At 45.8% G+C, this 19843-nt stretch overlaps 14 non-coding genes and 2 pseudogenes across 14 annotated transcripts; all 16 read right to left on the reverse strand.

Annotated features, from left to right (window-relative positions):
* Nucleotides 1–863: 863 nt before the first annotated feature.
* LOC141208261 (U2 spliceosomal RNA) lies at nucleotides 864–1054 on the reverse strand. The gene has a single exon (XR_012278494.1). It is a non-coding gene; the product is annotated as a U2 spliceosomal RNA (small nuclear RNA).
* A 1121-nt stretch (nucleotides 1055–2175) lies between these two features.
* Nucleotides 2176–2366, reverse strand: LOC141208262 (U2 spliceosomal RNA). The gene has a single exon (XR_012278495.1). It is a non-coding gene; the product is annotated as a U2 spliceosomal RNA (small nuclear RNA).
* Nucleotides 2367–3486: 1120 nt separating this feature from the next.
* On the reverse strand, nucleotides 3487–3677 carry LOC141208263 (U2 spliceosomal RNA). Its single transcript, XR_012278496.1, has one exon. It is a non-coding gene; the product is annotated as a U2 spliceosomal RNA (small nuclear RNA).
* Nucleotides 3678–4799: 1122 nt separating this feature from the next.
* LOC141210146 (U2 spliceosomal RNA) lies at nucleotides 4800–4990 on the reverse strand. The gene has a single exon (XR_012280323.1). It is a non-coding gene; the product is annotated as a U2 spliceosomal RNA (small nuclear RNA).
* A 1122-nt stretch (nucleotides 4991–6112) lies between these two features.
* On the reverse strand, nucleotides 6113–6294 carry LOC141210521 (U2 spliceosomal RNA). The gene has a single exon (XR_012280686.1). It is a non-coding gene; the product is annotated as a U2 spliceosomal RNA (small nuclear RNA).
* A 524-nt stretch (nucleotides 6295–6818) lies between these two features.
* Nucleotides 6819–6934, reverse strand: LOC141210761 (U2 spliceosomal RNA; annotated as a pseudogene).
* A 1121-nt stretch (nucleotides 6935–8055) lies between these two features.
* On the reverse strand, nucleotides 8056–8246 carry LOC141208264 (U2 spliceosomal RNA). Its single transcript, XR_012278497.1, has one exon. It is a non-coding gene; the product is annotated as a U2 spliceosomal RNA (small nuclear RNA).
* Nucleotides 8247–9366: 1120 nt separating this feature from the next.
* LOC141208265 (U2 spliceosomal RNA) lies at nucleotides 9367–9557 on the reverse strand. Its single transcript, XR_012278498.1, has one exon. It is a non-coding gene; the product is annotated as a U2 spliceosomal RNA (small nuclear RNA).
* A 1120-nt stretch (nucleotides 9558–10677) lies between these two features.
* Nucleotides 10678–10868, reverse strand: LOC141208266 (U2 spliceosomal RNA). The gene has a single exon (XR_012278499.1). It is a non-coding gene; the product is annotated as a U2 spliceosomal RNA (small nuclear RNA).
* Nucleotides 10869–11988: 1120 nt separating this feature from the next.
* Nucleotides 11989–12179, reverse strand: LOC141211090 (U2 spliceosomal RNA). The gene has a single exon (XR_012281077.1). It is a non-coding gene; the product is annotated as a U2 spliceosomal RNA (small nuclear RNA).
* A 1120-nt stretch (nucleotides 12180–13299) lies between these two features.
* On the reverse strand, nucleotides 13300–13481 carry LOC141210578 (U2 spliceosomal RNA). The gene has a single exon (XR_012280734.1). It is a non-coding gene; the product is annotated as a U2 spliceosomal RNA (small nuclear RNA).
* Nucleotides 13482–14005: 524 nt separating this feature from the next.
* On the reverse strand, nucleotides 14006–14121 carry LOC141210780 (U2 spliceosomal RNA; annotated as a pseudogene).
* A 1115-nt stretch (nucleotides 14122–15236) lies between these two features.
* LOC141210272 (U2 spliceosomal RNA) lies at nucleotides 15237–15427 on the reverse strand. Its single transcript, XR_012280445.1, has one exon. It is a non-coding gene; the product is annotated as a U2 spliceosomal RNA (small nuclear RNA).
* Nucleotides 15428–16545: 1118 nt separating this feature from the next.
* On the reverse strand, nucleotides 16546–16736 carry LOC141208267 (U2 spliceosomal RNA). The gene has a single exon (XR_012278500.1). It is a non-coding gene; the product is annotated as a U2 spliceosomal RNA (small nuclear RNA).
* A 1120-nt stretch (nucleotides 16737–17856) lies between these two features.
* On the reverse strand, nucleotides 17857–18047 carry LOC141208268 (U2 spliceosomal RNA). The gene has a single exon (XR_012278501.1). It is a non-coding gene; the product is annotated as a U2 spliceosomal RNA (small nuclear RNA).
* A 1122-nt stretch (nucleotides 18048–19169) lies between these two features.
* LOC141210008 (U2 spliceosomal RNA) lies at nucleotides 19170–19360 on the reverse strand. The gene has a single exon (XR_012280190.1). It is a non-coding gene; the product is annotated as a U2 spliceosomal RNA (small nuclear RNA).
* Nucleotides 19361–19843: the final 483 nt, after the last annotated feature.

The following is a 19843-nucleotide window of genomic DNA, read 5'->3' on the forward strand; positions in this document are numbered from 1 at the left end:
AGGCGGGGGGGGGTGGAACGAGCAGCTGTCTACCCTTAGCAGGAGGGTTGCTGATTAATTACCTCTCCTGCTGCTGCTGCTGCTGGCTGTCCAGCAGCAGACTGAAGGTGGCTGCTGCTGTGCGCAGGTATATAAAGGCTCAGAGCCTATTATGACACGCGCAGCCAGCGTTCCATTGCCACATTCCGTCTACTGCAGGCGGGATACCTGGATGGCTGAATGTCACTGAGAAGCTCACAGAGACCGCCATAAGCAACAGTTTAAAAGAATGCCATAGACTAATCAACCAAACTTTTTGGGTTGGTTTCTCTTTTATAGTCTGCAGGCATTAAATGAAAGAAGTCAGTGTTCCAGCAGAGGGAGACAACGTTTCAGAAAAGGCATTGTAGCAAACCAAAAAAGAAATTTTAAGCGCAGCAGAGTAACCAGCTCACATACCTGTTAGCTCAGGTGAGTTTAAAAGGCTGCTGTTGATAACAAGGGCATTTGCTAAATAGATGGTGTGTGTGCAACAATATACTGAAAGGTCAATTATATTGTGCAGCTTATCTCACCACCTGTAGTTATTTAGGTGAAAGCTCCAAAATGCTTACCTAATATGTCTGTTTATCCAAAAGGAAGTATAGAGGGAGAGCTAGATAGATAGCATTGCATTACATTACATTACATGGCAATGCAATGCACAGTTGCTGAAGTTGAACCAAAATGAGCTTGTCATCTGGCTTCTGCAACTTTTAACATGAAAAATCCAATGAGGAGAAGAAAAGCAAAGCCAAAGAGTCCATCCCAAAATCCGACAAACAAGCAAAATGAACAAAAAGCATTGAATTCAATTCTTTCTGATTTTAGAAACTGCATTAAAGAAGGGGTGCACCGGTCCTGGAGATACTGCAATACCAGGTCAATGCGTGGAGTGGACAGAGCAAGCTCTTTTTCCATCTCCCTGTTCTAAAAATCCATTTAATATATGGTCCCCAGATAGGGGACGTATCAGATATTAAACTGATAAGAACAGATACTACACTTGATCTTAGCCAAAAGGCCGAGAAGCGATAACCAGAATTGGTTTCCGACTACGGTGCCACCCAAGGATTCTGAAAAGTCCATTTGTGGAGATGGCCACCTGGACTCCCGTTAAGAAGACATGCTGTCAACCTCTAGATCCCTCACATGCCTGCACTTTTCGGCTTGCTGCTGCTGCAATCCACGCGTTTTAGATCTGCATAACTCCACCTCTTTTAGCACAGTACCCTCAACCCCCGGCTGTTCCCACCCGCCTCAACACCGTTGGAAGGGAGGAGAACCAATTAAGGCGGGGGGGGGGGTGGAACGAGCAGCTGTCTACCCTTAGCAGGAGGGTTGCTGATTAATTACCTCTCCTGCTGCTGCTGCTGCTGGCTGTCCAGCAGCAGACTGAAGGTGGCTGCTGCTGTGCGCAGGTATATAAAGGCTCAGAGCCTATTATGACACGCGCAGCCAGCGTTCCATTGCCACATTCCGTCTACTGCAGGCGGGATACCTGGATGGCTGAATGTCACTGAGAAGCTCACAGAGACCGCCATAAGCAACAGTTTAAAAGAATGCCACAGACTAATCAACCAAACTTTTTGGGTTGGTTTCTCTTTTATAGTCTGCAGGCATTAAATGAAAGAAGTCAGTGTTCCAGCAGAGGGAGACAACGTTTCAGAAAAGGCATTGTAGCAAACCAAAAAAGAAATTTTAAGCGCAGCAGAGTAACCAGCTCACATACCTGTTAGCTCAGGTGAGTTTAAAAGGCTGCTGTTGATAACAAGGGCATTTGCTAAATAGATGGTGTGTGTGCAACAATATACTGAAAGGTCAATTATGTTGTGCAGCTTATCTCACCACCTGTAGTTATTTAGGTGAAAGCTCCAAAATGCTTGCCTAATATGTCTGTTTATCCAAAAGGAAGTATAGAGGGAGAGCTAGATAGATAGCATTGCATTACATTACATTACATGGCAATGCAATGCACAGTTGCTGAAGTTGAACCAAAATGAGCTTGTCATCTGGCTTCTGCAACTTTTAACATGAAAAATCCAATGAGGAGAAGAAAAGCAAAGCCAAAGAGTCCATCCCAAAATCCGACAAACAAGCAAAATGAACAAAAAGCATTGAATTCAATTCTTTCTGATTTTAGAAACTGCATTAAAGAAGGGGTGCACCGGTCCTGGAGATACTGCAATACCAGGTCAATGCGTGGAGTGGACAGAGCAAGCTCTTTTTCCATCTCCCTGTTCTAAAAATCCATTTAATATATGGTCCCCAGATAGGGGACGTATCAGATATTAAACTGATAAGAACAGATACTACACTTGATCTTAGCCAAAAGGCCGAGAAGCGATAACCAGAATTGGTTTCCGACTACGGTGCCACCCAAGGATTCTGAAAAGTCCATTTGTGGAGATGGCCACCTGGACTCCCGTTAAGAAGACATGCTGTCAACCTCTAGATCCCTCACATGCCTGCACTTTTCGGCTTGCTGCTGCTGCAATCCACGCGTTTTAGATCTGCATAACTCCACCTCTTTTAGCACAGTACCCTCAACCCCCGGCTGTTCCCACCCGCCTCAACACCGTTGGAAGGGAGGAGAACCAATTAAGGCGGGGAAGGGGTGGAACGAGCAGCTGTCTACCCTTAGCAGGAGGGTTGCTGATTAATTACCTCTCCTGCTGCTGCTGCTGCTGGCTGTCCAGCAGCAGACTGAAGGTGGCTGCTGCTGTGCGCAGGTATATAAAGGCTCAGAGCCTATTATGACACGCGCAGCCAGCGTTCCATTGCCACATTCCGTCTACTGCAGGCGGGATACCTGGATGGCTGAATGTCACTGAGAAGCTCACAGAGACCGCCATAAGCAACAGTTTAAAAGAATGCCACAGACTAATCAACCAAACTTTTTGGGTTGGTTTCTCTTTTATAGTCTGCAGGCATTAAATGAAAGAAGTCAGTGTTCCAGCAGAGGGAGACAACGTTTCAGAAAAGGCATTGTAGCAAACCAAAAAAGAAATTTTAAGCACAGCAGAGTAACCAGCTCACATACCTGTTAGCTCAGGTGAGTTTAAAAGGCTGCTGTTGATAACAAGGGCATTTGCTAAATAGATGGTGTGTGTGCAACAATATACTGAAAGGTCAATTATATTGTGCAGCTTATCTCACCACCTGTAGTTATTTAGGTGAAAGCTCCAAAATGCTTGCCTAATATGTCTGTTTATCCAAAAGGAAGTATAGAGGGAGAGCTAGATAGATAGCATTGCATTACATTACATTACATGGCAATGCAATGCACAGTTGCTGAAGTTGAACCAAAATGAGCTTGTCATCTGGCTTCTGCAACTTTTAACATGAAAAATCCAATGAGGAGAAGAAAAGCAAAGCCAAAGAGTCCATCCCAAAATCCGACAAACAAGCAAAATGAACAAAAAGCATTGAATTCAATTCTTTCTGATTTTAGAAACTGCATTAAAGAAGGGGTGCACCGGTCCTGGAGATACTGCAATACCAGGTCAATGCGTGGAGTGGACAGAGCAAGCTCTTTTTCCATCTCCCTGTTCTAAAAATCCATTTAATATATGGTCCCCAGATAGGGGACGTATCAGATATTAAACTGATAAGAACAGATACTACACTTGATCTTAGCCAAAAGGCCGAGAAGCGATAACCAGAATTGGTTTCCGACTACGGTGCCACCCAAGGATTCTGAAAAGTCCATTTGTGGAGATGGCCACCTGGACTCCCGTTAAGAAGACATGCTGTCAACCTCTAGATCCCTCACATGCCTGCACTTTTCGGCTTGCTGCTGCTGCAATCCACGCGTTTTAGATCTGCATAACTCCACCTCTTTTAGCACAGTACCCTCAACCCCCGGCTGTTCCCACCCGCCTCAACACCGTTGGAAGGGAGGAGAACCAATTAAGGCGGGGGGGGGGGGTGGAACGAGCAGCTGTCTACCCTTAGCAGGAGGGTTGCTGATTAATTACCTCTCCTGCTGCTGCTGCTGCTGGCTGTCCAGCAGCAGACTGAAGGTGGCTGCTGCTGTGCGCAGGTATATAAAGGCTCAGAGCCTATTATGACACGCGCAGCCAGCGTTCCATTGCCACATTCCGTCTACTGCAGGCGGGATACCTGGATGGCTGAATGTCACTGAGAAGCTCACAGAGACCGCCATAAGCAACAGTTTAAAAGAATGCCACAGACTAATCAACCAAACTTTTTGGGTTGGTTTCTCTTTTATAGTCTGCAGGCATTAAATGAAAGAAGTCAGTGTTCCAGCAGAGGGAGACAACGTTTCAGAAAAGGCATTGTAGCAAACCAAAAAAGAAATTTATTAGCGCAGCAGAGTAACCAGCTCACATACCTGTTAGCTCAGGTGAGTTTAAAAGGCTGCTGTTGATAACAAGGGCATTTGCTAAATAGATGGTGTGTGTGCAACAATATACTGAAAGGTCAATTATATTGTGCAGCTTATCTCACCACCTGTAGTTATTTAGGTGAAAGCTCCAAAATGCTTGCCTAATATGCCTGTTTATCCAAAAGGAAGTATAGAGGGAGAGCTAGATAGATAGCATTGCATTACATTACATTCATGGCAATGCAATGCACAGTTGCTGAAGTTGAACCAAAATGAGCTTGTCATCTGGCTTCTGCAACTTTTAACATGAAAAATCCAATGAGGAGAAGAAAAGCAAAGCCAAAGAGTCCATCCCAAAATCCGACAAACAAGCAAAATGAACAAAAAGCATTGAATTCAATTCTTTCTGATTTTAGAAACTGCATTAAAGAAGGGGTGCACCGGTCCTGGAGATACTGCAATACCAGGTCAATGCGTGGAGTGGACAGAGCAAGCTCTTTTTCCATCTCCCTGTTCTAAAAATCCATTTAATATATGGTCCCCAGATAGGGGACGTATCAGATATTAAACTAATAAGAACAGATACTACACTTGATCTTAGCCAAAAGGCCGAGAAGCGATAACCAGAATTGGTTTCCGACTACGGTGCCACCCAAGGATTCTGAAAAGTCCATTTGTGGAGATGGCCACCTGGACTCCCGTTAAGAAGACATGCTGTCAACCTCTAGATCCCTCACATGCCTGCACTTTTCGGCTTGCTGCTGCTGCAATCCACGCGTTTTAGATCTGCATAACTCCACCTCTTTTAGCACAGTACCCTCAACCCCCGGCTGTTCCCACCCGCCTCAACACCGTTGGAAGGGAGGAGAACCAATTAAGGCGGGGGGGGGGGGTGGAACGAGCAGCTGTCTACCCTTAGCAGGAGGGTTGCTGATTAATTACCTCTCCTGCTGCTGCTGCTGCTGGCTGTCCAGCAGCAGACTGAAGGTGGCTGCTGCTGTGCGCAGGTATATAAAGGCTCAGAGCCTATTATGACACGCGCAGCCAGCGTTCCATTGCCACATTCCGTCTACTGCAGGCGGGATACCTGGATGGCTGAATGTCACTGAGAAGCTCACAGAGACCGCCATAAGCAACAGTTTAAAAGAATGCCACAGACTAATCAACCAAACTTTTTGGGTTGGTTTCTCTTTTATAGTCTGCAGGCATTAAATGAAAGAAGTCAGTGTTCCAGCAGAGGGAGACAACGTTTCAGAAAAGGCATTGTAGCAAACCAAAAAAGAAATTTTAAGCGCAGCAGAGTAACCAGCTCACATACCTGTTAGCTCAGGTGAGTTTAAAAGGCTGCTGTTGATAACAAGGGCATTTGCTAAATAGATGGTGTGTGTGCAACAATATACTGAAAGGTCAATTATATTGTGCAGCTTATCTCACCACCTGTAGTTATTTAGGTGAAAGCTCCAAAATGCTTGCCTAATATGTCTGTTTATCCAAAAGGAAGTATAGAGGGAGAGCTAAATAGATAGCATTGCATTACATTACATTACATGGCAATGCAATGCACAGTTGCTGAAGTTGAACCAAAATGAGCTTGTCATCTGGCTTCTGCAACTTTTAACATGAAAAATCCAATGAGGAGAAGAAAAGCAAAGCCAAAGAGTCCATCCCAAAATCCGACAAACAAGCAAAATGAACAAAAAGCATTGAATTCAATTCTTTCTGATTTTAGAAACTGCATTAAAGAAGGGGTGCACCGGTCCTGGAGATACTGCAATACCAGGTCAATGCGTGGAGTGGACAGAGCAAGCTCTTTTTCCATCTCCCTGTTCTAAAAATCCATTTAATATATGGTCCCCAGATAGGGGACGTATCAGATATTAAACTGATAAGAACAGATTTTTTGATTGAAGCTGCATCCAAGGCACTGAAAAATGTGACCGAAGTCACACCAAAACAGCGCACGAGGCGAGGATTCATGTGGACCCTTCCCGGAGGAGAGGGTCCCCAATAAACCATCCCCATCCCTCCGAGCCAGAAGGCCACAGCGAGGGTCAGGGATCTCCGATGCTCTCCCTAGCCGAAGCCGGAGAAGAGCCGTTTTCGTGCTCCCAGCTTCCATCTAGGCTGCCACCCTAGTGGAGCTGGAGCCTGTGTTGGTTTCTCAGCCCAAAGCTGACCGGACCTCCGACCGGGTTTATAAAAATTCCCCTTCCTAGCCCGGAGGCCAGGAATAGGGGGGGTTGCTCAGAAAGTATGATTGGCAAAGGTGCGGCGTGCTACGAAGCCAAGTCTTTCTGGGGTTCCCAGTCCCAGTAAGCTTGGACTCCCACCAGGGCGCCTACTCCTGGGGCACATTGCTCCAAAGCCCTCACACTTACCCAGCCTAGTGACTTCGATCCTGGAGGGCCATGTTTTCCATCAGATAACTCTATGAGCCACCTGGCGTACTAACAAGTGCACCAAACCAGTGTGTAATATGCATCAATTTACTAGGGCAGCCCAAGGACAAAACTGCCTTTTCAAAAGATACTACACTTGATCTTAGCCAAAAGGCCGAGAAGCGATAACCAGAATTGGTTTCCGACTACGGTGCCACCCAAGGATTCTGAAAAGTCCATTTGTGGAGATGGCCACCTGGACTCCCGTTAAGAAGACATGCTGTCAACCTCTAGATCCCTCACATGCCTGCACTTTTCGGCTTGCTGCTGCTGCAATCCACGCGTTTTAGATCTGCATAACTCCACCTCTTTTAGCACAGTACCCTCAACCCCCGGCTGTTCCCACCCGCCTCAACACCGTTGGAAGGGAGGAGAACCAATTAAGGCGGGGGGGGGGGTGGAATGAGCAGCTGTCTACCCTTAGCAGGAGGGTTGCTGATTAATTACCTCTCCTGCTGCTGCTGCTGCTGGCTGTCCAGCAGCAGACTGAAGGTGGCTGCTGCTGTGCGCAGGTATATAAAGGCTCAGAGCCTATTATGACACGCGCAGCCAGCGTTCCATTGCCACATTCCGTCTACTGCAGGCGGGATACCTGGATGGCTGAATGTCACTGAGAAGCTCACAGAGACCGCCATAAGCAACAGTTTAAAAGAATGCCACAGACTAATCAACCGAACTTTTTGGGTTGGTTTCTCTTTTATAGTCTGCAGGCATTAAATGAAAGAAGTCAGTGTTCCAGCAGAGGGAGACAACGTTTCAGAAAAGGCATTGTAGCAAACCAAAAAAGAAATTTTAAGCGCAGCAGAGTAACCAGCTCACATACCTGTTAGCTCAGGTGAGTTTAAAAGGCTGCTGTTGATAACAAGGGCATTTGCTAAATAGATGGTGTGTGTGCAACAATATACTGAAAGGTCAATTATATTGTGCATCTTATCTCACCACCTGTAGTTATTTAGGTGAAAGCTCCAAAATGCTTGCCTAATATGTCTGTTTATCCAAAAGGAAGTATAGAGGGAGAGCTAGATAGATAGCATTGCATTACATTACATTACATGGCAATGCAATGCACAGTTGCTGAAGTTGAACCAAAATGAGCTTGTCATCTGGCTTCTGCAACTTTTAACATGAAAAATCCAATGAGGAGAAGAAAAGCAAAGCCAAAGAGTCCATCCCAAAATCCGACAAACAAGCAAAATGAACAAAAAGCATTGAATTCAATTCTTTCTGATTTTAGAAACTGCATTAAAGAAGGGGTGCACCGGTCCTGGAGATACTGCAATACCAGGTCAATGCGTGGAGTGGACAGAGCAAGCTCTTTTTCCATCTCCCTGTTCTAAAAATCCATTTAATATATGGTCCCCAGATAGGGGACGTATCAGATATTAAACTGATAAGAACAGATACTACACTTGATCTTAGCCAAAAGGCCGAGAAGCGATAACCAGAATTGGTTTCCGACTACGGTGCCACCCAAGGATTCTGAAAAGTCCATTTGTGGAGATGGCCACCTGGACTCCCGTTAAGAAGACATGCTGTCAACCTCTAGATCCCTCACATGCCTGCACTTTTCGGCTTGCTGCTGCTGCAATCCACGCGTTTTAGATCTGCATAACTCCACCTCTTTTAGCACAGTACCCTCAACCCCCGGCTGTTCCCACCCGCCTCAACACCATTGGAAGGGAGGAGAACCAATTAAGGCGGGGGGGGGGTGGAACGAGCAGCTGTCTACCCTTAGCAGGAGGGTTGCTGATTAATTACCTCTCCTGCTGCTGCTGCTGCTGGCTGTCCAGCAGCAGACTGAAGGTGGCTGCTGCTGTGCGCAGGTATATAAAGGCTCAGAGCCTATTATGACACGCGCAGCCAGCGTTCCATTGCCACATTCCGTCTACTGCAGGCGGGATACCTGGATGGCTGAATGTCACTGAGAAGCTCACAGAGACCGCCATAAGCAACAGTTTAAAAGAATGCCACAGACTAATCAACCAAACTTTTTGGGTTGGTTTCTCTTTTATAGTCTGCAGGCATTAAATGAAAGAAGTCAGTGTTCCAGCAGAGGGAGACAACGTTTCAGAAAAGGCATTGTAGCAAACCAAAAAAGAAATTTTAAGCGCAGCAGAGTAACCAGCTCACATACCTGTTAGCTCAGGTGAGTTTAAAAGGCTGCTGTTGATAACAAGGGCATTTGCTAAATAGATGGTGTGTGTGCAACAATATACTGAAAGGTCAATTATATTGTGCAGCTTATCTCACCACCTGTAGTTATTTAGGTGAAAGCTCCAAAATGCTTGCCTAATATGTCTGTTTATCCAAAAGGAAGTATAGAGGGAGAGCTAGATAGATAGCATTGCATTACATTACATTACATGGCAATGCAATGCACAGTTGCTGAAGTTGAACCAAAATGAGCTTGTCATCTGGCTTCTGCAACTTTTAACATGAAAAATCCAATGAGGAGAAGAAAAGCAAAGCCAAAGAGTCCATCCCAAAATCCGACAAACAAGCAAAATGAACAAAAAGCATTGAATTCAATTCTTTCTGATTTTAGAAACTGCATTAAAGAAGGGGTGCACCGGTCCTGGAGATACTGCAATACCAGGTCAATGCGTGGAGTGGACAGAGCAAGCTCTTTTTCCATCTCCCTGTTCTAAAAATCCATTTAATATATGGTCCCCAGATAGGGGACGTATCAGATATTAAACTGATAAGAACAGATACTACACTTGATCTTAGCCAAAAGGCCGAGAAGCGATAACCAGAATTGGTTTCCGACTACGGTGCCACCCAAGGATTCTGAAAAGTCCATTTGTGGAGATGGCCACCTGGACTCCCGTTAAGAAGACATGCTGTCAACCTCTAGATCCCTCACATGCCTGCACTTTTCGGCTTGCTGCTGCTGCAATCCACGCGTTTTAGATCTGCATAACTCCACCTCTTTTAGCACAGCACCCTCAACCCCCGGCTGTTCCCACCCGCCTCAACACCATTGGAAGGGAGGAGAACCAATTAAGGCGGGGGGGGGGTGGAACGAGCAGCTGTCTACCCTTAGCAGGAGGGTTGCTGATTAATTACCTCTCCTGCTGCTGCTGCTGCTGGCTGTCCAGCAGCAGACTGAAGGTGGCTGCTGCTGTGCGCAGGTCTATAAAGGCTCAGAGCCTATTATGACACGCGCAGCCAGCGTTCCATTGCCACATTCCGTCTACTGCAGGCGGGATACCTGGATGGCTGAATGTCACTGAGAAGCTCACAGAGACCGCCATAAGCAACAGTTTAAAAGAATGCCACAGACTAATCAACCAAACTTTTTGGGTTGGTTTCTCTTTTATAGTCTGCAGGCATTAAATGAAAGAAGTCAGTGTTCCAGCAGAGGGAGACAACGTTTCAGAAAAGGCATTGTAGCAAACCAAAAAAGAAATTTTAAGCGCAGCAGAGTAACCAGCTCACATACCTGTTAGCTCAGGTGAGTTTAAAAGGCTGCTGTTGATAACAAGGGCATTTGCTAAATAGATGGTGTGTGTGCAACAATATACTGAAAGGTCAATTATATTGTGCAGCTTATCTCACCACCTGTAGTTATTTAGGTGAAAGCTCCAAAATGCTTGCCTAATATGTCTGTTTATCCAAAAGGAAGTATAGAGGGAGAGCTAGATAGATAGCATTGCATTACATTACATTACATGGCAATGCAATGCACAGTTGCTGAAGTTGAACCAAAATGAGCTTGTCATCTGGCTTCTGCAACTTTTAACATGAAAAATCCAATGAGGAGAAGAAAAGCAAAGCCAAAGAGTCCATCCCAAAATCCGACAAACAAGCAAAATGAACAAAAAGCATTGAATTCAATTCTTTCTGATTTTAGAAACTGCATTAAAGAAGGGGTGCACCGGTCCTGGAGATACTGCAATACCAGGTCAATGCGTGGAGTGGACAGAGCAAGCTCTTTTTCCATCTCCCTGTTCTAAAAATCCATTTAATATATGGTCCCCAGATAGGGGACGTATCAGATATTAAACTGATAAGAACAGATACTACACTTGATCTTAGCCAAAAGGCCGAGAAGCGATAACCAGAATTGGTTTCCGACTACGGTGCCACCCAAGGATTCTGAAAAGTCCATTTGTGGAGATGGCCACCTGGACTCCCGTTAAGAAGACATGCTGTCAACCTCTAGATCCCTCACATGCCTGCACTTTTCGGCTTGCTGCTGCTGCAATCCACGCGTTTTAGATCTGCATAACTCCACCTCTTTTAGCACAGTACCCTCAACCCCCGGCTGTTCCCACCCGCCTCAACACCGTTGGAAGGGAGGAGAACCAATTAAGGCGGGGGGGGGGTGGAACGAGCAGCTGTCTACCCTTAGCAGGAGGGTTGCTGATTAATTACCTCTCCTGCTGCTGCTGCTGCTGGCTGTCCAGCAGCAGACTGAAGGTGGCTGCTGCTGTGCGCAGGTATATAAAGGCTCAGAGCCTATTATGACACGCGCAGCCAGGGTTCCATTGCCACATTCCGTCTACTGCAGGCGGGATACCTGGATGGCTGAATGTCACTGAGAAGCTCACAGAGACCGCCATAAGCAACAGTTTAAAAGAATGCCACAGACTAATCAACCAAACTTTTTGGGTTGGTTTCTCTTTTATAGTCTGCAGGCATTAAATGAAAGAAGTCAGTGTTCCAGCAGAGGGAGACAACGTTTCAGAAAAGGCATTGTAGCAAACCAAAAAAGAAATTTTAAGCGCAGCAGAGTAACCAGCTCACATACCTGTTAGCTCAGGTGAGTTTAAAAGGCTGCTGTTGATAACAAGGGCATTTGCTAAATAGATGGTGTGTGTGCAACAATATACTGAAAGGTCAATTATATTGTGCAGCTTATCTCACCACCTGTAGTTATTTAGGTGAAAGCTCCAAAATGCTTGCCTAATATGTCTGTTTATCCAAAAGGAAGTATAGAGGGAGAGCTAGATAGATAGCATTGCATTACATTACATTACATGGCAATGCAATGCACAGTTGCTGAAGTTGAACCAAAATGAGCTTGTCATCTGGCTTCTGCAACTTTTAACATGAAAAATCCAATGAGGAGAAGAAAAGCAAAGCCAAAGAGTCCATCCCAAAATCCGACAAACAAGCAAAATGAACAAAAAGCATTGAATTCAATTCTTTCTGATTTTAGAAACTGCATTAAAGAAAGGGTGCACCGGTCCTGGAGATACTGCAATACCAGGTCAATGCGTGGAGTGGACAGAGCAAGCTCTTTTTCCATCTCCCTGTTCTAAAAATCCATTTAATATATGGTCCCCAGATAGGGGACGTATCAGATATTAAACTGATAAGAACAGATACTACACTTGATCTTAGCCAAAAGGCCGAGAAGCGATAACCAGAATTGGTTTCCGACTACGGTGCCACCCAAGGATTCTGAAAAGTCCATTTGTGGAGATGGCCACCTGGACTCCCGTTAAGAAGACATGCTGTCAACCTCTAGATCCCTCACATGCCTGCACTTTTCGGCTTGCTGCTGCTGCAATCCACGCGTTTTAGATCTGCATAACTCCACCTCTTTTAGCACAGTACCCTCAACCCCCGGCTGTTCCCACCCGCCTCAACACCGTTGGAAGGGAGGAGAACCAATTAAGGCGGGGGGGGGGTGGAACGAGCAGCTGTCTACCCTTAGCAGGAGGGTTGCTGATTAATTACCTCTCCTGCTGCTGCTGCTGCTGGCTGTCCAGCAGCAGACTGAAGGTGGTTGCTGCTGTGCGCAGGTATATAAAGGCTCAGAGCCTATTATGACACGCGCAGCCAGCGTTCCATTGCCACATTCCGTCTACTGCAGGCGGGATACCTGGATGGCTGAATGTCACTGAGAAGCTCACAGAAACCGCCATAAGCAACAGTTTAAAAGAATGCCACAGACTAATCAACCAAACTTTTTGGGTTGGTTTCTCTTTTATAGTCTGCAGGCATTAAATGAAAGAAGTCAGTGTTCCAGCAGAGGGAGACAACGTTTCAGAAAAGGCATTGTAGCAAACCAAAAAAGAAATTTTAAGCGCAGCAGAGTAACCAGCTCACATACCTGTTAGCTCAGGTGAGTTTAAAAGGCTGCTGTTGATAACAAGGGCATTTGCTAAATAGATGGTGTGTGTGCAACAATATACTGAAAGGTCAATTATATTGTGCAGCTTATCTCACCACCTGTAGTTATTTAGGTGAAAGCTCCAAAATGCTTGCCTAATATGTCTGTTTATCCAAAAGGAAGTATAGAGGGAGAGCTAGATAGATAGCATTGCATTACATTACATTACATGGCAATGCAATGCACAGTTGCTGAAGTTGAACCAAAATGAGCTTGTCATCTGGCTTCTGCAACTTTTAACATGAAAAATCCAATGAGGAGAAGAAAAGCAAAGCCAAAGAGTCCATCCCAAAATCCGACAAACAAGCAAAATGAACAAAAAGCATTGAATTCAATTCTTTCTGATTTTAGAAACTGCATTAAAGAAGGGGTGCACCGGTCCTGGAGATACTGCAATACCAGGTCAATGCGTGGAGTGGACAGAGCAAGCTCTTTTTCCATCTCCCTGTTCTAAAAATCCATTTAATATATGGTCCCCAGATAGGGGACGTATCAGATATTAAACTGATAAGAACAGATTTTTTGATTGAAGGTGCATCCAAGGCACTGAAAAATGTGACCGAAGTCACACCAAAACAGCGCACGAGGCGAGGATTCATGTGGACCCTTCCCGGAGGAGAGGGTCCCCAATAAACCATCCCCATCCCTCCGAGCCAGAAGGCCACAGCGAGGGTCAGGGATCTCCGATGCTCTCCCTAGCCGAAGCCGGAGAAGAGCCGTTTTCGTGCTCCCAGCTTCCATCTAGGCTGCCACCCTAGTGGAGCTGGAGCCTGTGTTGGTTTCTCAGCCCAAAGCTGACCGGACCTCCGACCGGGTTTATAAAAATTCCCCTTCCTAGCCCGGAGGCCAGGAATAGGGGGGGTTGCTCAGAAAGTATGATTGGCAAAGGTGCGGCGTGCTACGAAGCCAAGTCTTTCTGGGGTTCCCAGTCCCAGTAAGCTTGGACTCCCACCAGGGCGCCTACTCCTGGGGCACATTGCTCCAAAGCCCTCACACTTACACAGCCTAGTGACTTCGATCCTGGAGGGCCATGTTTTCCATCAGATAACTCTATGAGCCACCTGGCGTACTAACAAGTGCACCAAACCAGTGTGTAATATGCATCAATTTACTAGGGCTGCCCAAGGACAAAACTGCCTTTTCAAAAGATACTACACTTGATCTTAGCCAAAAGGCCGAGAAGCGATAACCAGAATTGATTTCCGACTACGGTGCCACCCAAGGATTCTGAAAAGTCCATTTGTGGAGATGGCCACCTGGACTCCCGTTAAGAAGACATGCTGTCAACCTCTAGATCCCTCACATGCCTGCACTTTTCGGCTTGCTGCTGCTGCAATCCACGCGTTTTAGATCTGCATAACTCCACCTCTTTTAGCACAGTACCCTCAACCCCCGGCTGTTCCCACCCGCCTCAACACCGTTGGAAGGGAGGAGAACCAATTAAGGCGGGGGGGGGTGGAACGAGCAGCTGTCTACCCTTAGCAGGAGGGTTGCTGATTAATTACCTCTCCTGCTGCTGCTGCTGGCTGTCCAGCAGCAGACTGAAGGTGGCTGCTGCTGTGCGCAGGTATATAAAGGCTCAGAGCCTATTATGACACGCGCAGCCAGCGTTCCATTGCCACATTCCGTCTACTGCAGGCGGGATACCTGGATGGCTGAATGTCACTGAGAAGCTCACAGAGACCGCCATAAGCAACAGTTTAAAAGAATGCCACAGACTAATCAACCAAACTTTTTGGGTTGGTTTCTCTTTTATAGTCTGCAGGCATTAAATGAAAGAAGTCAGTGTTCCAGCAGAGGGAGACAACGTTTCAGAAAAGGCATTGTAGCAAACCAAAAAAGAAATTTTAAGCGCAGCAGAGTAACCAGCTCACATACCTGTTAGCTCAGGTGAGTTTAAAAGGCTGCTGTTGATAACAAGGGCATTTGCTAAATAGATGGTGTGTGTGCAACAATATACTGAAAGGTCAATTATATTTGCAGCTTATCTCACCACCTGTAGTTATTTAGGTGAAAGCTCCAAAATGCTTGCCTAATATGTCTGTTTATCCAAAAGGAAGTATAGAGGGAGAGCTAGATAGATAGCATTGCATTACATTACATTACATGGCAATGCAATGCACAGTTGCTGAAGTTGAACCAAAATGAGCTTGTCATCTGGCTTCTGCAACTTTTAACATGAAAAATCCAATGAGGAGAAGAAAAGCAAAGCCAAAGAGTCCATCCCAAAATCCGACAAACAAGCAAAATGAACAAAAAGCATTGAATTCAATTCTTTCTGATTTTAGAAACTGCATTAAAGAAGGGGTGCACCGGTCCTGGAGATACTGCAATACCAGTTCAATGCGTGGAGTGGACAGAGCAAGCTCTTTTTCCATCTCCCTGTTCTAAAAATCCATTTAATATATGGTCCCCAGATAGGGGACGTATCAGATATTAAACTGATAAGAACAGATACTACACTTGATCTTAGCCAAAAGGCCGAGAAGCGATAACCAGAATTGGTTTCCGACTACGGTGCCACCCAAGGATTCTGAAAAGTCCATTTGTGGAGATGGCCACCTGGACTCCCGTTAAGAAGACATGCTGTCAACCTCTAGATCCCTCACATGCCTGCACTTTTCGGCTTGCTGCTGCTGCAATCCACGCGTTTTAGATCTGCATAACTCCACCTCTTTTAGCACAGTACCCTCAACCCCCGGCTGTTCCCACCCGCCTCAACACCGTTGGAAGGGAGGAGAACCAATTAAGGCGGGGGGGGTGGAACGAGCAGCTGTCTACCCTTAGCAGGAGGGTTGCTGATTAATTACCTCTCCTGCTGCTGCTGCTGCTGGCTGTCCAGCAGCAGACTGAAGGTGGCTGCTGCTGTGCGCAGGTATATAAAGGCTCAGAGCCTATTATGACACGCGCAGCCAGCGTTCCATTGCCACATTCCGTCTACTGCAGGCGGGATACCTGGATGGCTGAATGTCACTGAGAAGCTCACAGAGACCGCCATAAGCAACAGTTTAAAAGAATGCCACAGACTAATCAACCAAACTTTTTGGGTTGGTTTCTCTTTTATAGTCTGCAGGCATTAAATGAAAGAAGTCAGTGTTCCAGCAGAGGGAGACAACGTTTCAGAAAAGGCATTGTAGCAAACCAAAAAAGAAATTTTAAGCGCAGCAGAGTAACCAGCTCACATACCTGTTAGCTCAGGTGAGTTTAAAAGGCTGCTGTTGATAACAAGGGCATTTGCTAAATAGATGGTGTGTGTGCAACATTATACTGAAAGGTCAATTATATTGTGCAGCTTATCTCACCACCTGTAGTTATTTAGGTGAAAGCTCCAAAATGCTTGCCTAATATGTCTGTTTATCCAAAAGGAAGTATAGAGGGAGAGCTAGATAGATAGCATTGCATTACATTACATTACATGGCAATGCAATGCACAGTTGCTGAAGTTGAACCAAAATGAGCTTGTCATCTGGCTTCTGCAACTTTTAACATGAAAAATCCAATGAGGAGAAGAAAAGCAAAGCCAAAGAGTCCATCCCAAAATCCGACAAACAAGCAAAATGAACAAAAAGCATTGAATTCAATTCTTTCTGATTTTAGAAACTGCATTAAAGAAGGGGTGCACCGGTCCTGGAGATACTGCAATACCAGGTCAATGCGTGGAGTGGACAGAGCAAGCTCTTTTTCCATCTCCCTGTTCTAAAAATCCATTTAATATATGGTCCCCAGATAGGGGACGTATCAGATATTAAACTGATAAGAACAGATACTACACTTGATCTTAGCCAAAAGGCCGAGAAGCGATAACCAGAATTGGTTTCCGACTACGGTGCCACCCAAGGATTCTGAAAAGTCCATTTGTGGAGATGGCCACCTGGACTCCCGTTAAGAAGACATGCTGTCAACCTCTAGATCCCTCACATGCCTGCACTTTTCGGCTTGCTGCTGCTGCAATCCACGCGTTTTAGATCTGCATAACTCCACCTCTTTTAGCACAGTACCCTCAACCCCCGGCTGTTCCCACCCGCCTCAACACCGTTGGAAGGGAGGAGAACCAATTAAGGCGGGGGGGGGGTGGAACGAGCAGCTGTCTACCCTTAGCAGGAGGGTTGCTGATTAATTACCTCTCCTGCTGCTGCTGCTGCTGGCTGTCCAGCAGCAGACTGAAGGTGGCTGCTGCTGTGCGCATGTATATAAAGGCTCAGAGCCTATTATGACACGCGCAGCCAGCGTTCCATTGCCACATTCCGTCTACTGCAGGCGGGATACCTGGATGGCTGAATGTCACTGAGAAGCTCACAGAGACCGCCATAAGCAACAGTTTAAAAGAATGCCACAGACTAATCAACCAAACTTTTTGGGTTGGTTTCTCTTTTATAGTCTGCAGGCATTAAATGAAAGAAGTCAGTGTTCCAGCAGAGGGAGACAACGTTTCAGAAAAGGCATTGTAGCAAACCAAAAAAGAAATTTTAAGCGCAGCAGAGTAACCAGCTCACATACCTGTTAGCTCAGGTGAGTTTAAAAGGCTGCTGTTGATAACAAGGGCATTTGCTAAATAGATGGTGTGTGTGCAACAATATACTGAAAGGTCAATTATATTGTGCAGCTTATCTCACCACCTGTAGTTATTTAGGTGAAAGCTCCAAAATGCTTGCCTAATATGTCTGTTTATCCAAAAGGAAGTATAGAGGGAGAGCTAGATAGATAGCATTGCATTACATTACATTACATGGCAATGCAATGCACAGTTGCTGAAGTTGAACCAAAATGAGCTTGTCATCTGGCTTCTGCAACTTTTAACATGAAAAATCCAATGAGGAGAAGAAAAGCAAAGCCAAAGAGTCCATCCCAAAATCCGACAAACAAGCAAAATGAACAAAAAGCATTGAATTCAATTCTTTCTGATTTTAGAAACTGCATTAAAGAAGGGGTGCACCGGTCCTGGAGATACTGCAATACCAGGTCAATGCGTGGAGTGGACAGAGCAAGCTCTTTTTCCATCTCCCTGTTCTAAAAATCCATTTAATATATGGTCCCCAGATAGGGGACGTATCAGATATTAAACTGATAAGAACAGATACTACACTTGATCTTAGCCAAAAGGCCGAGAAGCGATAACCAGAATTGGTTTCCGACTACGGTGCCACCCAAGGATTCTGAAAAGTCCATTTGTGGAGATGGCCACCTGGACTCCCGTTAAGAAGACATGCTGTCAACCTCTAGATCCCTCACATGCCTGCACTTTTCGGCTTGCTGCTGCTGCAATCCACGCGTTTTAGATCTGCATAACTCCACCTCTTTTAGCACAGTACCCTCAACCCCCGGCTGTTCCCACCCGCCTCAACACCGTTGGAAGGGAGGAGAACCAATTAAGGCGGGGGGGGGGGGTGGAACGAGCAGCTGTCTACCCTTAGCAGGAGGGTTGCTGATTAATTACCTCTCCTGCTGCTGCTGCTGCTGGCTGTCCAGCAGCAGACTGAAGGTGGCTGCTGCTGTGCGCAGGTATATAAAGGCTCAGAGCCTATTATGACACGCGCAGCCAGCGTTCCATTGCCACATTCCGTCTACTGCAGGCGGGATACCTGGATGGCTGAATGTCACTGAGAAGCTCACAGAGACCGCCATAAGCAACAGTTTAAAAGAATGCCACAGACTAATCAACCAAACTTTTTGGGTTGGTTTCTCTTTTATAGTCTGCAGGCATTAAATGAAAGAAGTCAGTGTTCCAGCAGAGGGAGACAACGTTTCAGAAAAGGCATTGTAGCAAACCAAAAAAGAAATTTTAAGCGCAGCAGAGTAACCAGCTCACATACCTGTTAGCTCAGGTGAGTTTAAAAGGCTGCTGTTGATAACAAGGGCATTTGCTAAATAGATGGTGTGTGTGCAACAATATACTGAAAGGTCAATTATATTGTGCAGCTTATCTCACCACCTGTAGTTATTTAGGTGAAAGCTCCAAAATGCTTGCCTAATATGTCTGTTTATCCAAAAGGAAGTATAGAGGGAGAGCTAGATAGATAGCATTGCATTACATTACATTACATGGCAATGCAATGCACAGTTGCTGAAGTTGAACCAAAATGAGCTTGTCATCTGGCTTCTGCAACTTTTAACATGAAAAATCCAATGAGGAGAAGAAAAGCAAAGCCAAAGAGTCCATCCCAAAATCCGACAAACAAGCAAAATGAACAAAAAGCATTGAATTCAATTCTTTCTGATTTTAGAAACTGCATTAAAGAAGGGGTGCACCGGTCCTGGAGATACTGCAATACCAGGTCAATGCGTGGAGTGGACAGAGCAAGCTCTTTTTCCATCTCCCTGTTCTAAAAATCCATTTAATATATGGTCCCCAGATAGAGGACGTATCAGATATTAAACTGATAAGAACAGATACTACACTTGATCTTAGCCAAAAGGCCGAGAAGCGATAACCAGAATTGGTTTCCGACTACGGTGCCACCCAAGGATTCTGAAAAGTCCATTTGTGGAGATGGCCACCTGGACTCCCGTTAAGAAGACATGCTGTCAACCTCTAGATCCCTCACATGCCTGCACTTTTCGGCTTGCTGCTGCTGCAATCCACGCGTTTTAGATCTGCATAACTCCACCTCTTTTAGCACAGTACCCTCAACCCCCGGCTGTTCCCACCCGCCTCAACACCGTTGGAAGGGAGGAGAACCAATTAAGGCGGGGGGGGGGTGGAACGAGCAGCTGTCTACCCTTAGCAGGAGGGTTGCTGATTAATTACCTCTCCTGCTGCTGCTGCTGCTGGCTGTCCAGCAGCAGACTGAAGGTGGCTGCTGCTGTGCGCAGGTATATAAAGGCTCAGAGCCTATTATGACACGCGCAGCCAGCGTTCCATTGCCACATTCCGTCTACTGCAGGCGGGATACCTGGATGGCTGAATGTCAC

Source organism: Phyllobates terribilis, unplaced genomic scaffold (assembly GCF_046119375.1).
Source record: "Phyllobates terribilis strain yellow unplaced genomic scaffold, ASM4611937v1 Scaffold_169__1_contigs__length_4117513, whole genome shotgun sequence".
NCBI lineage: Eukaryota > Metazoa > Chordata > Amphibia > Anura > Dendrobatidae > Phyllobates > Phyllobates terribilis.